Genomic DNA, 19793 nt, shown 5'->3' with positions numbered 1-19793 from the left:
ACAAGAAGCCATAGTTTTAATTAGCACAGTGTTTTGTCTCTCATTTAAATGGTGAGCCAACCTCATTCAGAAAGGCCCTGCCCCTTGTCTACACACTACACCACAAAACTGTAGGGCCTCCCTCTGTCGCTCTCAGACACACACACACACACACACACACACACACACACACACACACACACACACACGCAAGAGTCCCACTTGGACATACATAAACAGAATACTTATGGTCGGCAATAAAGAGGCTTAATCTATGAAACTACACAACTTCCGTAAGGTACTTTGATGGTTTTTAGTTATTTAATGTGCATGTACACACACACACACACACACACACACACACACACACACACACACACACACACAGGCATCCCCCACGGATGATGTCCAAACGAGTGTCCAAGAGATCACGTTCTCACATAATCCCCAGTGGTTCTTCTTTTCCAGGATTTTGGTAAAGATGACACATTGGAAAACTTATCATTGCGCTATCTTAATTCATGTTGTCTGCTCAGTATATTTGGTCTTTGATTCTTGTTATCTTTATAAAGATACTAATTTTGAAATTAATTAACTCTAACACAATCGATGGTGTCTGAGGCTGCTCTTACTGTGGACAATGTGGAGAAGAAACTGGAGATTATCTGTGCTTATTTCCTATCTTTGAGACAGATGATAGATTTTAAATTAAAAAAGATCACATTTTGTTTTCACATGCAATTTGCTAAGTATTTAGTCATTAACATAGAGATAAAAACAAAAGCCATTATGTTCATGTCTTTTTGCTGCACTCTCAATTACAAATACAATTAACCCTTTTGTTTCAGTTTTATACATTTATTTTGTTAGAATGTGCAGGATCATGTCTAAACAATCAAACCAAAGCAAGTGGGCGTGAAAGGCTGTGAACAGCTCTGTGGCAAGTAGCTTCTTTGTTGTTCTCTTGGCAAACGCTGAGTCAGTCTGGCACCTAAGATACATTAATGACTCTTATCAAGATGACTGTGTGAGAGGAATGCTTCTGGTCTGCCCGAACTCTATCTGATCATTCATTAATCCTCTCAATATCTCCTTCCATCCTTTTCACAAAACCAAAACAAACTTGAACTGTGGAACTGTGCTGTAGGCACACTGTTAATGATTTCTCCCTGAAGATATCGGCCTCGCTTAGTGTTCTGAATGTCTCAGTTTCCTCACAGGTAACAGTAGGAGATAATTCTAGAGCTGTGCTTTGAGAATGCAGGCCATAATACTCAGTACAAGAGTGGAGGTCAAAGATTGAAATGAGATGCAATGTCACGGGGAATTTAGGAATACAATGTAATGCGTGTTAAGTAGAAAATTTGAGTTTGAGGGTTAAATCAACACAGTTAAGTCTACCCTGTCAGCTTACTATAATTTAATTGGCTGAAGACATGTATATGCTCCTATTTATGGTGCTTGTTCATTGGATTAGATGCTGAGGTTGCGGAAAATTGTTGTATAGTTTTAGGTTTCTTGGGACTATGTGTACTCAAAAAAGCTCAATGACAACCCCAAACGATTCTATCAATAGTGCCAGAAACACTGCCTCTCTCCACATTTGTTATATTGCTTTTCTCCCTCTGCCTTGGTTTTTGTCTCCACTGTCGAATCTAAAAGAAAAATCACAGTGGTCAGGGTTTGGAGTCTGTAGTCTCCTGTGTCCGTCAAGGATTTATCGATGGGTTCAATTCCTACGAGAGCCAAAGTGATATTAAATTTAGCTACGCTACATTTCAGCATTTACACATTCTTAAAATGGTAAACAGGACATTTCTGTGGGAGACCATGCTCTATTTTAAATTGTCTGTGGTTGCCCCTCACTGGTATTTTTTAAGCTCAGCCTTGACTGTTGAATCAGAGTGATTTTACAATTCTGATGAGTTTGGAAGTAGATTTTCAGGAAAGCACTGATCCCTTAAAAACAGACACGATAATGTGGGGACATTCACCACAAAGAGGGATATTAGACACCAAGGTCTCCATCGCTTACTTGTGAGAGTAAATCTTCACCAGTGTTATCATACAGTATAAAACTGAAGAAATATGCTGTATATACTGTATGTTTTATACACAAATGAGAGAAAATGACAAAGTCAGGCAGAGAAAGAGAGAGAGAGAGAGAAAGAAAGAAAGAAAGAGAGGGGGAGAGGTAGAGGGAGAAATGAAGTGGTATTGCAGGAATTGACAAAAAGGTGTACCTTCCACTTTCTCCATCAGGCTCTGTCCCTGATTTATTGCGTGTAATGTTAGAATCCAGAGTCAATGAGGTCTAACAGGATCAGTAGTCATAACCTGTGGATGTTGGTTCACTTGCAACAGTTGATTCAGTCTCAAAGGATTCATGAATTCTGTCAAAACCGTGCCGCTCCCACTACTGCCCAAATTCTTTCCATTCACTCATAACACTGCTATTAAGAGTGTCCTGAGGCATAGCTGCAGTCTCCAGGTCCAGTCCAGGCCTCCAGGCCTTTCACAGATCGCTGTAATAATTTCAGCCCTGCAACTTTTTGTTTTTTTGTACTTCCTGCACACACCATGCCTGAACGTCCTTCTTTTTCATTACAGGTGTGTGAACCAATGTGAGTTAGCATGAGTGATCCGACGCTTTGCCAGTGTTGAAACAACATAGACCTGGTATAGATTTACCTTAATGCACTACATACCTTGAGGTAGGCAGTTAGTTTATTAATGTAGCCTGGCTCTCCCCAGGTGACGCTGCTCACAGTTCATTTCCATTGTAGCCCTAATGATGAGGTAACACATATGTTTTCAGGTGTGCTTTTGCTGAAGGAACTCTAATTTGCAACACCCTTTGTCAAAAATGTTCAAGTATCAAGGATTGGTAGACTGCTCGGGCAGTATAAAGCACTGATTTGCCTGTTTACAAGAATCCCAGTTAAGCCTTTATCTGTGTAATTAGCAATGTTATCAGACATAGCTCAAGGCGCCTGGGTCGGAGATTAGCTGAATGCTACAGGTAATGTCTGGTTCTTGTCTGATTCACGTCATTAACCTCTGATCTCTATCTCAGCGCACTGCACTAATACTCTACACTGCAACTCTTTTACATCCTGTAATTACCCACCGTCGCTGCATGATCAACCGGGTATAAATCCCACCATCACAGATGTCACCAAAGAGAAAAAAAACAACTTTTTTTTTGCATCACTTTTCCATTTTAAAGATTCAGCTTGTGGTTGCATGGTTGGGTAATCTGTGGATCCCGTTTTACGCAACCCAGAATGCTGAAATGAAATGTGAACATGGACCTGCATGTAGGGATGATAATGTGCCAATACAAACAGTACCCTCTTTCATTGCCTTAACGTTTACTCCGCCTTCCACTTGGTTGCGGTTGACAAGGAGATTTATAAATCAGATAGGATGATTCAAATGTTGTGCTGCCTTTATTAAATTGCCATTAATTATGCACGTCCATTCTGAGGATTATTTATTATTTGGAAATCTGTCCTTCACTTCATGTTCTTCTCTTAATTACATCCTTCACACTGACTGTATTCACTTTTCCTTGGCTCGGCCTCTGCACCAACTTACCGTTCTGACTCTTCGTCAGAAAACAGATCAGATTTTCAAAGTTTTTAACCTTATCCACAAATACAGGGACTGTCTGAAGTCTCCACATATTTCCTTATCTTGGTTATTTGGATTTCACTTTTATTTTTTTTATGAATTAAGAAGACCATTTCAAATCGACTTATAATTTTTGATCGTTCTCAAAAAAGTTCTATCAGATTCTGTCAGATCTGCATTCGAGCAACATTTTTGTATGTTTTTTGCTAGTTCCTTTGGGTCTATCTTGAACATTATAATTTTGTAGCTAAGACGAAAAAGTCCATTGCCAAAATCAAATGGAAAATTTGATAAATTAACTACCCAAAGAATTAAAACAACATGATTTTTACCAGATGTGAGGGAAAAAAAGTAAGGGGCAAAGGAAGGGGTGAGTTCTTGATCAAAATCCTTTTACGATTGTTGTACAGGTCCGTTTGTAATAATTGTAAGATATAATTTGACTTCTTGTGGGCCCCCTCTTCATTTATGTCCTGCTGATCCTTGGGATGTCCCAATCCCTAGTTTATAATATGGGTGTGTAAAACATAAATTACTTGGATATATGTCATTATATGTCATATGATTTGGCAAAATACTGCAACAAAACTCAATAGGTTATTTTGAAGTGCTTTGAAATCAGAGTATTGCCAGAAGAAATTCAAAAAGATTTTTTTTAATTAAAAAAACAGAACAAAACTGAAGTTTCTGGTAGAAGTCAAGTCTCACATTATCTACAAGATTGCAGACGTGGCACAAACTTCTCCTGCAAACACCTCTCACCTTTGCTTGTTTTGTCATATCTAAACTCTATTACTACTTGAGTTGTGTATTTTTCCACACCAGTTCTTTTCATAGTTATTGAGAGCTGAACATTCACGCCATTAGTTAAAAAATAACCAACCAGCTTCCATGGTGCATATGCCAATATGAGCGGTCATTATTGAAAATAATACCTAGATTCAGTTACATGACTTGAGAATATTTGTTTATGTCAAATATTCTTAATTTTATCCTTCCATTTGTGGGAGAGAAAAAGTCCAAAAGCGCGAAAGGGAATGTGTCCGATTACCTGCTCATTAAGAGAGTTAATGAGCTCTGTGAGGGCTGTTAGGAGTAGCTGTAGTGTGTCGGCACTAACTGCTAACTACTGGTTTCCTCCTTCCATGGTACAAACTTTCAAGTAGACACACATGAAGGGCAAAACGCACCAAATCTGACTTAAGATACACCCCCTAAATAAAGGAGCAATACATGAAAATATAAATAAAAACCCTGGGATACCATAAATAAACATAATACTAACATTATCATAAATCACGATATTAGTGATTATTTATCTTATTCTGTTATTAAAATAACATTTGCGCACAGGTTATTGCTGTCACAGAAACTCATTCATATGATCTGCGTGCCATATGGACCTCATACCATTTATAGCATTACACAAGTTGCCAAGTCAGAATAACAAGAAGGTAACAAGAAGGCTGCCTTGTTTTTTGCCTTTACACATTTCTTGATAGAAACACATAATGCAGTGTTTGGTAAGGTATGACTTTGTATTGATCCAGATGAAAAATTACTGGTTAAAGCAACATGATTATTCGAGGCTCCAAAACAGCTGAGGTTAAAGAATGACTGTTGTTAAAACTTTGATAGCCCGGGACAAAAGTCTAGCCTCGTCAGAAATGTAGACCAGTCATCTTAAAATCAGACTATTGCCATGCTCAACAGAAATGTAAAAAGAAAAGATACACTAATTAACATGACCCAAAACAAACAGAGGGTCATCAAGATATTGTTTTATTCAAATACTAAAAAATCTATCATCCTCCTCCTTTCCTTCATATTTTGACACGGATACATGAATGTGTCTATCAGTTACTTAATTACTGTTTAGAGGGTTCATTGTTTAGCCGTGCCTGCAGCTGACATGGATGAAGCAAGCTGAAAATATTTCAGTGACTCTAGTCGTAGCTTGCAAATGGGCAGACATTATCGGTGAACAGTTTACAGAAATGATACTCTATGTAATCAAACCGAATAATATTAGTAATTTTTCATAGTCTGAACAGTTGGCTTGGCTTCTAACGGTATGAGGTAGATAGGACAGGAAAAAAAGGAATCAGTGTCAACTAAATCAGATCTGGCATGGGACCGGAGCCTCCCTCTTGCTTCGACCCATCAGTGAAGAAGTTGTTTCAGCAAGTCATTGGCTAACAGACAGTTGTAGAGGAATGACAGAGAAAAAGAGGAATACAGAGAGGGAATTATAGGGAATACAGATATTACCACATGATTAAAGCCTGTTAGTGAATTTCAAAGTGGATTCAGTCTATAAAGATGTACTTGTTAAAAGTAAAAAAAAAAATAATGTGAAGACATATTGTTGGCTAGAACACAAAGAACTGCAGAGGAGAATGAACCTACAGTATCAGACAGACAAAAAAAGAGGGAAGGTGTTAAGAGCGGGGGACAACATAAATAGGAAGAGGTGAAGAAAATGAATGGAGGCTGCGGGGCCTTTGGGACGGTGCCAAATCACAGGCGCTTATGTGTGTTTGCTTGTGTGGCTCAGAGAAAGAGTGATTGAATGTTTCTGTGTGCGGTCAAGAGTATCAGCACATTCTCGCTTACCCCCATGCTCCCCATCCTGTTCACTTCTTTTCCTTGTCTTTTTCACTAAATGATTTATAAACAAGCCGACTCCTTGTTTCCATCCAACAGTCTCGCTCGTGTTTTTCCTGTTCTGATGCTAAACCTAGTCTGTCTGGACATGGTAGCCAAACACCACGACTGTTATCATCATGATTACCATTATCAAAAAGAGGTCAAAACACAGTCTTCAAAATAAAATCCTCCATTTGTTTTCAAACAAATTGTCATGCGTGGATGCAAATGCAGGGAACCCACAAGCACGCACGATGTGTAAGAGAAAGTCCCTGTTTTGGAATAAATATAGGCTCAACAAGAACCCTAATGAAAAACAAATACTGCACCAGGACAAAACGCAGCACAAGTTATCATTTGTTTATCTTTGTACATCTGCTTTCATTTTTGCCATTCAAAAGCAAATGTCAAGTAAAATGACTGGAGTTAGGGAAAATGTTAGTGGTACACAGAACTGTATGTCATTTCATTCAAGTCTGTGTAGCTTTCTCTTATTTTTACAATCACTTCACGAAATAAGCCATCAAGTAGCATTAGGTCATTTGTAACCCCACAGGTTGCCATTGCAGAGTCATTTATAAATATCAAATGACTAATGTTCTACAGGAGGAAAAAGTGGAGAATGTGGAGGTATCAGGAGAGGGTTTGATTTATTCGAATGTTGAAAAATACAACCCTCATAACACTGCACCACTCTCCGTTCTCATAATACACACACATCCACAAACTGTCTCTTTTCATCAGGACCTGAAGGGGATTTCATGGATGGACTCCACTCTAATCATCTACAGCTCACCAGCCAATGAGAAACACAGTGTTCACAGACTGGAACACTCAACAACCACCAAGAGAAAACACAATGTCAGTAGAAGTTATCAAGTCCACATGAGGGTTTACATGTGCACGCATGCACACATATTTGCACACGTGCACACGCATTCACACTCACTCGCGCACGCACGCACACACTCATCCAAGATCAAGATGATTCCAGTTTAACTGTTGCCCACATCTCTGCTTTCCTCGTAAATGATTCACGATGTCTATGTGTACTTGTGGGCTTAAAAATACCATAAGATTGAATAAATTTGGCTGCATTGTGCGCTGCCACCCGTAAAGCTAATGAAAGAGTTAATAAGATGAAGAAAGAAGAGAGACAGTCTATCTGTCTTCGTGGGTCTCAGCTCCCCCCAAATTTTCTTTGCCATCTTGTCTACTTCTGTTTCTGTGAGTGAGTCCAATCCTTTCACTGGCAGTCAAGCTGAGTGATGGAGCACGGCTGAGTGGCATCGATCATGACAAACACTTACAGGGGCTATCAACTGACGGAGGAGTGTACGATAGTATGGCTTTGCTCACGGACACAGCCAAGCTCTGTCCATCAATCATGTTGTCTACCTGTTAAACAATAGAAGACAGATGTGAGAAAAGCAGAGGGAGGGGACAAGGGCCAAGAGAAAGCATCCCTCTCAACAGGTCTATTATCTGTCCCATTACCTGCCCGTATATTAGCCAAGAGACCCACACCAAATTAGAAAAAAATATCTCTACTTCCAAGAATAGCCACGCAATTGTTTTGCAAGATTGGGCACACTCAAGGAGTCAGGAGTAAAAAGACACAATATGTTAGACGCACGCACGCACGCACGCACGCACGCACGCACGCACGCACGCACGCACACACACACACACACACAATGTGTGGTCTTACTAAACTAGTTGGAGGTGCATCTTAGGGAATAGCTGGCTACCTAGAAATTGGAGAACTGACCCTGAATATCAGATGACAGCTATTTCCTGGAAGTGCTGGTCTGAGGTCAGAGTTATTGAGCTGCTATGATGACAGATCTACCATGCCTAACCACAGGCACCGGATACTAGATCAGAGGACTGTCACTTAAAAACATACTGTCAAGACCTATTTCAATCAACACGTAAACTGAACACTTAGACTACATGTACTCTGAATGGGTCAAAAGGTAAATTTAGACAGAGACGGAAAACATTCCTCGGCCAAAGTGGAGGAAAAAATAAATGTACACAATGCGTGAGTGCAGAGGAAATTGCGAAGGCTGACCAGAATGACCCCCTGCATAGATAATTTCTCTCTCTGGAACTACTGCACTGGCTCTTGCTTGCTCCAGATTCACAATCATGAAACCTCCCAACCATTATTTTAAGCTCCAACTGCAACAACCTCACATGGAAAGTATCAGACAAGACAGAGAAGAGGACTGGACCAGAAGGAAGGTCATCACTGAAGAAAATCTTTGAATCTCACCTGATCTGCCGAAATTCCTCTGGAAGCTGAAATAAAGGGCCCGCCTAGGTATAAAGAGTCAAGGACACCTTAACCAAATAGTTCATGTCAGAATCAATTTTGAGACATTTTATTTGTCAGACTGAATTTTTTTTTTCAGTTCCTTTAGCCAGGTTTGACAGGGATCTCTGAATACTTTAAAAGAAAATAGACATATATGAATGTTTCATGACTGGGAGTTGCTCTATTGGTATGGATGAGTTCTTTTCTTTTTTCCACCAGACCAACCACTTAATTTTCAATATTTCAGTTGGTTAAAAGTTAGTTAGGAGTATTAATTAGCAGAGTTATCCCTTGTTTACCTTGGATAAGACACTAGTTCCTCATCGGGAGCCCCCCGATGAAGGTACAACTTTTACACAAATCAACATGTCTATGTGTAGCTCTCATAACCAAATGTAATACACATTCTCACCGAGAATCAAATAACTGGATGAAGCCTTCTTCTTGTAAATTATAAAAGAAAATTGCACGAAAGGTCGGGGCAACAAATTTAGATCTCTTCAAGCAGGTAGCAGCATACCTGGTGGGTCATGTCTTTAGAAGATCCATCATCACAAGATGAGTTTTCATCCACATTTATATGCATTACTTTTCATGTGGATTGTAACTGTTTGATGTATTTTATTATGACTGTTAAATTATCGCCATGTCAGACCTTATTCATAAAAAGTGGTTCCATTTCCATTGAAGTGCACCTTCTCTGATTGCATAAGTAATTCCCAACTTCATAGATTGAAATAAGCTTCTTTTGCTTTATCATTACTATGTTAAAATGTAAGGGTTTTTATTCTTATTCATACATACATCACTTTTGCTGGTGGGGAAATGGCTGCATTGCCCTGTGTGGGAAATTTTGTTGTTCCAGAGGTGAAGTGACATACAAAGCTGCAGGCTGTTCTTTGCGTTACTTATGCTGCCTAACATAATGGATGAGACAGGTGCATTGTAGCTGATGTCAAGTCAACAATACACCCCCAGCATGTATCACCTTATCGTCCACAGGACACACTCATATAGTAAAACACATCTTGTGAGCAATGTGTGCACAAACACACAACACTACTACACTTACACACATCTTATCTTAGAGTAGCAAGAAGGCGCTGTAATCAGCAGCACCTCAGGCCTCCCATCACAGTATCTGTGCTCATCTGTTCACAAATAACACAATAGGGGTGACAAGTTGTTTGCTAAATCCAAGATTAGGTGCTGATGATACTGCTGTGACATAAATTGAAGGTGGGTGTCACAGTGTAAAAGTATGCTATTTTAGATACTACTGCAAATGACAGGGCAAATAGTTATTCAACTGGTTTCTCATTGTTGAATGTGAAATGTTTTTATTACCTGGGATTTTTGCAGGTGCATTCAGAATAATGCAATGATGAGAACTGAAGAGTTCAGATTGTCTGTTTTTGTAGAGAGCTTGAGATTTTTCTGTCTGACAAATATAATGACCTTGCACATTTATCCACATGACTTTACTGCTCACTTTTGGGGGATTACTCTGTAATTAAAGACACTAAGGCTAACTAATGGTCAGCAGAACTTATTGGTGTTTGTATATTGGTTTAAGCTGGCAGAATTTCTTTTGTAGGACAGGTGTGTGCATATGTCATGGGTCAGTTAAGGCATTCATAGCTATGAATAAATAACTGCGGGGTCTCTGAGACTATGGAAACCTTTTATGAATATTACATGAGATTGCCAGGAGGGCAAACTGCTGTACTTGCTCTGGCATGTATCACTCGTACACAAATGCGTGCTTACACATTGTAAAATAAAGTAACCATTGTATCTGTGCTTCACAGTTTCATTTTTGATGTATTGTCTTTTAATTTTGTTTATCTTTCATTCTATGGGGGTATTTATTTATTCTTAAATCCTCCTGCTTCTACAATAAGTGCAAAGCACAGGACTACTTTATTATACACTCCAGTGCACCCAGTACTTTTGAGCGTTGAAGGAAATGCTATTTATCATGGAAAAGATTTTTGTGCTGATGATTTATTCTGATTCTAACAATATATATATATTTACAGCTAGAGTATGAGAAATTGGTCAAAGTTTAAAAAAAAAAGGGAGTTAAAGCCCCTGGGCGTTCATTTTGTATCTCTCTTTCTGTCAGTGCTCTTCATTAACCTCACAGCATGGAGCGAGTCATTCCACAAGAGCCAACGGCCCAATACTTTTCAGATTCAATTTCCCTCAGGCTGCAAGTCAAAACCGAACACTTGTCTGTGTGTGTGTCTGTGTGAGTGTGTGTATTGGAGTAATCTCGATGTTGGGATGAATTCTCGGTACAAACTAGAAACGTAAGGGCAGAAATTGTAAAGGTGCTGGTTGCTAGGAGACAAAAGGTACCCGGCTGGAAATGTGACTAAGCCTTTGAGTGTAGTGTCTGTGTCTGTGTTTTTTGTGTGTTTGCAGAGGACAGTGAAGTTAGTCCCAGCTGTGCTATAGTGGAGGGAACTGGTCCAGTGAAAAAGAGCTGAACAATGGACATTAGCGATTACTCTGGATGTTTACTCTGTCTTGAACACCTGCTGTTCTGGAATACCCTCATCCTCCTACACCGACAGCCTGCATATGCTGTCGGCAGGAGAGTGAGTGAAGCTGTGACTAGTAAACGATATCATGAAACAAAGACAGCACAACAGCAGGTGGTTACAGACCAAATAAGTATTCACACTATTGCCCCTGTATCATCCAGGGAAGATGAGACCCTCTCTGGAATCAGATGTGAAGCAGATCAATTTATCTATCTTTTTATCTGTCTATTTATTTATTCATTCTGAGTGTATTGATTTTTTGAACAAATCAGATTGTACTTCATGGGCAGAAAAATTTAAAAGCTGAACAGCAGTCTACTATTCATCATGCAAGGCTTGCTTGTGAGCGAGGATATAATTTGATTTAGTCTGTGTGTCCAAGCTGATGATCCCTAATAAAGGTACAGCCACGGTGCCCAAACACAGGCACACACACACACTCACAAATACACACCCCTACACACACAGACACGTACATCTTTAGACAAAGCATCCAAAGATAAACATTCCCTAATAAAGGAAACATTCCCAGTTCAGTACAATGGAGGCTGATCCATATCAATCATCATCCACAAACATTAGCACAGAGACTGATTAATGCCCAGAGTTGGTGGTTGCTTGTGCAGAATAATTAATGTAAGCCAGCAGAGTTCAAATCTGCAATCTGATGAGGCTACTATCGTTACACAGCAATAATTCACATTTGGGAATACAGTGGCTTTTTGTTCCGTTTGTGAATTCTGACTCAAGTCCATAATGCCACACTTGTGTAGAATAATCACTTCTCTGACAAATCTTGAAAGCAACTTCTGGATAATTTAATTGCCAAAGGTTCTGCATGCATGCCTGTGAATATGTCAGGGCTGAGAGCAGGCATTTTTGTGGCTGCATGTGTGTTTGTGGGTGCGGATTTGAGTGGCTTGAGGAAGCTGTGTGTTACAAAGCCAGCCTGGCAGTCACTGGAGGACCAAATGCCAGAGCAAGGGGCATGAAATTAAAGCTCACCACCCAGAAAAAGGAGTGAGAATTTCAAAGGAAGGTGGAGGTGGGAGTGGTTGCAGTAGAAAAACAAAGGATAATAAAGATAGAGGGGGGGACAGGGTATGACAGAGAATGGCAATATAAAATCACTCAAGCAATGGGGGGGAGAAATTTATGGCACAGAATTGAAATATGTACATCATTAATGTTGCCTGATGAGCCCGAATACACCAAAACTGCCTCAGGAAAAAAAGTCTGCTAAAAAGAAAATCCAACATCTATCAAAAAGAAATATGACAAAAAAGCCAGTACACTGCTCTTGAAAAAAATAATAATAATAATAATAATAATAATGAGAGCTGGCACTGCTTCAAGCAGTAAATCACAGTGTGTGGACTCTTCTTGTTTCTAGACGTACATTTGGTTTGTGTGTCTTAGGGTTGAAAAATTTCACCAAGCAAGTTGAGAACTAAATCATCATGAAACCATGCAGCAATAAAGCACCTACACATAATTACAGACTGCATTAGATGTCTGCCTAGCTACCCACTATGATTTTCAGTTCTCACCAATACAAAGACCAGGAGGCCCCTGCAAGGCTGTGATGAATATCCCAGACACAGGGAGGTCGGCTGTGCACAAAACTGTGTGTAAATAGAGATTTGTGTGTGCTTACATGACAACACTACATCCTGCAGCTGAACTTTCCTATTTATTTTCTTGCCCCATCCCCACCTCCTAGCCCACAGCAAGCCCTGCTACCCTTCATATGAGCACAGAAAAGGTGTTTACTGAGAAAATAATCCACATGCACCCAAGTGCACAGGTCTGACTGGTAAAAGCCAAGTGGATGTTCCCTTTATGAGATTCCTATCTAACCCTAGCCATGACCTTTCACCCCAGCACTGTGAGTCAGGCTGGGCTCTGAGCGTGACCAATCCATTAGAATCCTATGACAAGGATGAGGATGACATCTGAACCCCCAGAGGCAGAAGAGTGAGGAAAACAGCAGAGAGTGGAAGGACTACTAAAAAGTAGGTTAGCATTAGATACATGTCGAAATGGAAAAGTGTTTGCACAACAATTTCCATCTTTGGTTATCAGGCTTAGTATTTTTAAAAATAACTGAATCCACTTAACAGAGAAGAATAGCCTGTAAAACAGCCAAGATCATGGAAATAAACTTACTTTCTTTCAGAGTGGAACATACGTATGCCAAATATGGATATTCCTTATCAATACAAGATAAAAAAAACAAACAGTTCTATAGCATTATAAACCGTAAGAGTCACTCTTCATTTATCATATGTGATAAATTATTTCAAAATTGACACAGAAGTAGAGCCCCCAAATAATAAAACACGTCATGGTTCACTTTGTACTTTAAAGGAAGTGAAGTGAACTCTGTAGAAGAATTATATTCTGTGGACTCTCGTTCTAAAATAAGCACCAGAGACTGTATACAGATCTTCAAAAATATACACATATATCAAACTGGATTTAAAACAAGTGTCACAGAGAGCAAAGATGCCTTGCTCACTATTGAAAGGGGTCCGCATATGGTAATAAAGGAAGGAATAGGAGTGAGGGTAGGTGTGGAGGTCTGAGATAGAGGGTTGGAGGAGGATGGGTGAGCAAGTGAGAGTGACAGCCCTGTCTGGAATGCCTTTGTCTGTGAACGCCAATATTTGCTTTTGGATTTTGCTTTTTCCCCTTCTCTTATTTGCTGTTGAAAGAGGGGAATGAAAAGGCATTAAGCCAACGGGTTACCTAGTTGCAAGACTTTTGTTGAGGAGTGCATTTAACTATATTTCAAAGTAAGAACACTCCACCATAGTTGTTGATCCATTGTGGCGATGAGGACAAAATTTTGGACCGATTAAATGACCAGATAAGGGTAGAGAATGGGACGATTGGTTTGGATTTAGAACTCAGTTTGGGTTAGGATTTAACCAGTTAGATAAGACAGTTGAGGATAAGGTATTGGGCTACTGTGTGCGTGTGTAGCCAACAGGCTCAGATGTAGCCTACAGTGAGGAGTGTTCAATATAGTGATTAGGAAAATTGTACCGTCCCCAGTTGCTTCATTTGCACTTAAAGTACATGTGAAGAGATTATCTATAAGAGATGGAGATATACAAACATCTTTGAAACGGTGCCAAGACTCCCTCCACCTCCAATGGCTCCCCCCCCCGTTCCCCCACCAGAAAGTCAGGGGTTTTGGCAGCCTGGGTGTCTGCCTGGAGGCTGGTCTCTCAGTTGGCCAGTCAGAGCGGCAGCACTTTGATGTCTTTGTGGCAAGACTTTGTGCTTCACGTCCACGCTCATTAGATTTGTCAATAGGAGATCAATGTGGGCTGGAGAATGCAGTACTACCTTAAAATGAAACCTTATTTCCCATTTTTTTTGGAAAATCTGAACTGGCCTTGGCATCATAAAGAGATAGAGATAGAGATGGAGTGTTATTCTATGAGTAGTAGATTTCTTGTGACCAACAGAATACTGGCCACTTCACACAGAGGATCTTATACAGAAAGGATAATACTATGGCTACCAAGCTCCCAGTGACATAGTACCCAGGACACAGTACAGCAGGTTGTAAAATCTCCCATTTACATTTTGAAGCTCCATGTAAAGTTAGAAGACTATGGTCCGACCATACTGGGATCAAATGTTCAACTTGCAGTCAGCCCAAGGTCCTTAAAAAACCTTCAATATTCAGTCAGACACATTTTATTGTTTCTGTATTTTATCCGTCCACCAAAAAACAACCTTATGCTTTATTATGACGTCAAATATTTAATGTGGTTATACGCTTCATTATATGTTGAGACGTCAATGGAAATTACATCCAATGTAGCCATTGGCAGACAAATGTACTAGTTGATGTGTGAATTAACTCAGTAAAAGTGATACTTCAGCTAGTTTACCTGCACTGCAATAAACCTTAGCAGTGCATTTGCAAGACATTCCACAGGCCTCTCACCAACACATGTTCATGTTTGTATGATCTAAGTAATACAAAGGATTGCATTTGCACATGTGAATACATAAACAATTGGTTTCATAGACATAGACAGAAAGCATTCTGTGCTGTGCACACAAGTCTAATGCATGCAAACTTAACAAGAGATCATCTGTTTCCCAAACATTTAAAGAGTTTATTTTCCTGTCTGTAATTCAAAACACTACCACATTCCATACTCATCCCTATCATGTAACCATTTCGAGTATCCTCTCCCTAGTCTGTCGTTTTCCTCCACTTTCTCTCATTTCAACATTTGCTTTAACTGCCAAGACATGGAATGTTTAAAATGTCACAAAACAATTAAACTGTGGGAATCTTCTTTGTAATACATGCCCTTTTCTTGACACCTATGAATCCGTCTTTCTTTCATGCGCAGCCCACCTCTGCCACAACCTCCATTCACGGCTCATCTAGAATGTCACTGGTTCAATTACTGTCAGGAGAATGTTAAAGGTCAGGTTTTGTCTGAAAAATAGACAGCTGCATTTCCTGAGAAAAGTAATAATATGTTGGGACAACCCACAGAGCATGCACAGGAACCATGAGTCAGCGGCGTTCACTGTTTGGATAGAAATCTCCAGGCATCTGTCTTGCCCAGGCCTGCAAGGATACTGGGGATAAATCTTCTCCCTTCCCGCTGCTTCCTTCCATTAGAATCTCCCCAAATCCTGCTTTTATCATTGTGTTTGCTCTGCTGAGCTCACTAATGCTCTACAGCTTCTCTCACAAGGTAGGTGTTTATATGTATGTTCATGTGTGTGTTGATTTTGGCCTTCGCAGAAATGCTTCCCATCCCTTCACTGTCATCATGAATGAAAAGCACTATGATATTATGAAGACCTGAGAGTGGGAACACACACTTTTAAATTTACAGAATGGGCATGTTCCTGGAAAGAGCAACAGTATATTGCTCAGCTCTAGTAAAGCATGAATGTGGCAAATGCCCAAGGGTGTATGCGAGTATGAATGCGTGCGAGTGTGTGTGTGTGTGTGTGTGTGTGTGTGTGTGTGTGTGTGTGTGTGTGTGTGTGTGTGTGTGTGTGAACGCACTTATGCATGTGTATGTGTGTGTGTAGTTGTAAACAGCCATTTCTCATGAAGTGGAGATGTCTACGGAGAGCTGCTCTCATTTCAATCATCATTTATTTATCAGCCCCCTGTGTGGCACACACACACACACACAGAGTAACACATGCACAAACTGTGACAGAAACTCTGTAGTTTATTCCATCACACAGCAGCAATCACCCCAATTTCCTATTCTTTCTGCGCAGCTCCGGCCCCATCCTCCCTCTCCCCTTGAAAATCAATGTTGGATGTTTTCTCACTCAGCGCTGTGTTGCATACATTATTCCTCTTAAAAAAACATTCTCAGTGAAATTTCATAAATGCTGTTTGCAACTGACTGGTTAACAAAGAGCAAAGGGCTTGACACACATGCACATACAGGAACACAAACCAACACACGTATACACACACACCAACAACCCCATTATCCAAGCTTTGGCAGAGAGCTTTGTTTTGTACCAATGGAATCTGACAGTGATTTATGGAGAAGGGGAGTCACACTACACTCTGATACACACAGACACACAAAGCAAGGGTAGCAGCCCAAACATGGGCACAAAGAAAGGTTACTGCTCCAATGACAAAGCCACACTGACAGCAGTGCATGCTGTGGTCTCAGGTCAACAACACATCCATGCAGCCCCATGGAAGAATTCAGACATCAAAAAAGTGCATGAATATTTTCAGTAATTTCTTTGCATCAGACAGCCATTACTCAAAATGTGACTCCTGGAAACTGCTTATGGGTGAGGAAAAGCAGGAACTGATCCTGGGCAGCATTACAAACTTCAAGTTAAAGTTATCTTTCAGGTTCAAGAGCCATTTTGTGCTCCATTACCACTGCCATAATGACGGAACAGAAAACTCTCAGAGGCTGGTCACACCTTGTGTTTGGGGCAGGTATGCCCCCTGTAGTGCCAGACTTTCCTCTCTTTCTCCTCTGCTCAGGCATGTTGGATCTTCTTTATACGTATATACTATCACTTACAACTCAGGTGAAGGCACTATACCACATTCCAACTGGCTCATTATGAGTATTGAGAAGATTAGACAGTGGCTGAGCTGGAATTATTTTAGCTCCAGCGTTGGTTTTGGAGTACACACATGCAGATGCTGAAAGAGGAAAACCAATCCCTGGGGGAATTCTTTTTCTGCAGAGAAACCACAAAGACTTTCTGCAACACATCAGAAAATCTGTTTTAGGTTACGGACTGTCACAAGTAACTTTCCTGTCAAGACAAAACAGACAACTCTGAGAGGCTTCTTATGTCTACAGGAAGAGATAAGGTGGAGAAGAATCAGTGCTAAGCTACTAACAGAGGCAGAGCAGATCCTCTGTCTCAGGTATTCAAAAGTTGTATAAAGGACACAAAACATACTGATGACTCACACAAAAACTGAATGAGTCATCTTTAATGATCTTAAGGGCTCAAAAATGGATAGCAGATGCTAATGATATCAGAAGCATACCTTTGCAGCCTAATCATACAATCACAAACTAGGACTGGTTTACTATCAGGCATAAAGTTAAAAAGAGAGAAGGATGTCAATTTGAATGGGTTATTTTCTGCAAAACATCACTCTGTATCTTGCATCAAGACTTGTATTCTTTTTAAAATGTACTTCAACTTTTGCAGCAATAGCATAGGCTTATGTGCTGTGTGTGTGTGTGTGGTGTGTGTGTGTGTGTGTGTGTGTGTGTGTGTGTGTGTGTGTGTGTGTGTGTGTGTGTGTGTGTGTGTGTGTGTGTGTGTGTGTGTGTTTGTTGCAAGTGTGTACTGGTGAAGGTTCATGAAAAGCACTCCAGGGCTCTCCAAGGCCAGCCAGGCATGGCCAGCTCGACGATTGAGGATCGGAATCCAGGAGAGAGGTTGACAAAGAGGCTTCCCCAGTCTATGTTTTACAGAATAAGAGAATACAGTGTATGTACGGAGAAAGTGTTTTTTTGCATGTGTGTTTGTGTGTGACAGTGAAAGAACGATGGGTGGAGGGATGAAAGCAAGCAAGAGCAGGTGCAAGTGCCCCAAATGGTGCTGACAGCTAAAGACAGTAGCCTTTCTGTGCTGTATAAGTTGCAGTTGTAATAGAACCATGTTTCTTCAATTTGCTTTTTAAGGGTGATACAGCAGCTCTCAATACACATTAATGATGTTTTCTGGGATACCTTCTCTACACCTCCCCCTTGCCATTGACTGACAGCTCTGCTGCCTCCTGGCCCGTCCTGTCTCTATGCAAGGGAGTGGGTGAGTGAATAGGCTAATAAATGGTGAAGGAGGGGTTTGTCACACCCCATACTTTTGTGCCAGTGCTGTCAAGCCTGAACCTTAACCAAACACACACACAGATGCCCAAACACACACACACACACACACACACACTTTGATAGCTGACAACAAATGCATACAACCCTGGATGTGCTTAAATGCAGTCACACACATGCACCTTCACATTACCTCTTGCAGGCCTGACCCTACACCAAATACCCAGTCCCCCCGTATCCAAGGTGACCAAATGAGGCCCAGCTATCACCTAGCAACCAGGAACAATGAGCTCCAAGGAGACGGAATGGCTTGAGCAAAAGGGCAGGCAATTCTCTGGAGATAGAGGGAGGGATGGAAGAATGGGAGTGGAGGGGATGAGGGGTGATGGGAATGGTCTTAGGACACATCTTTAACCGTGTCACAAAGAAGGTGCCTGCCTGGGAAACGAAGCTGTGCTTCTCTAACCCCACTGATCACTCTGCTCGACTTTGCTCCTCTGTGCTCGACTTGCTGTCCCAAACTTGGAAAAAACTCAAAAACAATACGACTTCAACATCCTCGCCACTTAAGCACAAACAATAAAGGAAGTACTGGGGAAAAAGCCAGGGAAGTAAAATAAAGAGAAAAAAAATAAATTATGTTATCCACTGCCTCAGTCTCTGTTACAGTTGACACTATTGAATATGAAAATGTTTCTGTTATGCTAGACTAACTAGATTCACAGCTACTTCCCATTGACAACAATCAGCCAAAGGAACATAAAAAATTTGATTGAACACTTTTATATGAGGACATGGTGGGACAGTAGTTAGTGCTTCGGCCTCACAGCACGAAGGACACTCGTTTGATTCCAACAAGGGGACCTTTCTGTGTGGAGTTTGCATGTTCTCCCCTTGTCTGCTTGGGTTTCTTCCACGTTCTCCGGTTTCCTCCCAAAGTCCAAAAGCATGCAGCGGGTTAACTGGAAAAAATTGGGAAAATTGCCCCGAATGAGTGAGTGAGTGAATGGTCGTCTGTCTGTATATGTGGCCCTGCGATTGACTCGCGAACAGTCCAGGGAGTACCCCGCCTCTCGCCCGAGGACAGCTGGGATAGGCCCCAGCATCCCCCGCCACCCTAAGTGCAGGATAAGCGGTAGACTTTTGCCGACTTTTACATTACAAGGAATTTACAATTTGTGTGATATGAAACAAAGTTAATCAGTTCTCCTGCTTTCTGCCCTATGAGGTTTAAGGGCAGCAACATGCCTTTATATATCCAGAAAAGCAGGTATGGAGTTGAAAGAAAATTAGAGTGCTGTGGGGCCAGTGCAGGAT

At 40.7% G+C, this 19793-nt stretch overlaps 1 protein-coding gene across 4 annotated transcripts in view; it reads right to left on the bottom strand.

The window, feature by feature from the left end:
- The window catches only part of slit1a (slit homolog 1a (Drosophila)), an 87075-nt gene that overhangs the window by 40257 nt on the left and 27025 nt on the right, over positions 1–19793 (bottom strand). The window lies entirely within an intron of this gene.

The sequence above is a fragment of the Fistularia commersonii genome, chromosome 2 (assembly GCF_037954325.1).
Source record: "Fistularia commersonii isolate RoL2024-O1a breed Wild chromosome 2, RoL_Fcom_v1.0, whole genome shotgun sequence".
Classification (NCBI taxonomy): Eukaryota; Metazoa; Chordata; class Actinopteri; order Syngnathiformes; family Fistulariidae; genus Fistularia; species Fistularia commersonii.
Note: the sequence above shows the minus strand (reverse complement) of the source record. Positions and strands in the feature narration are given on the sequence as shown.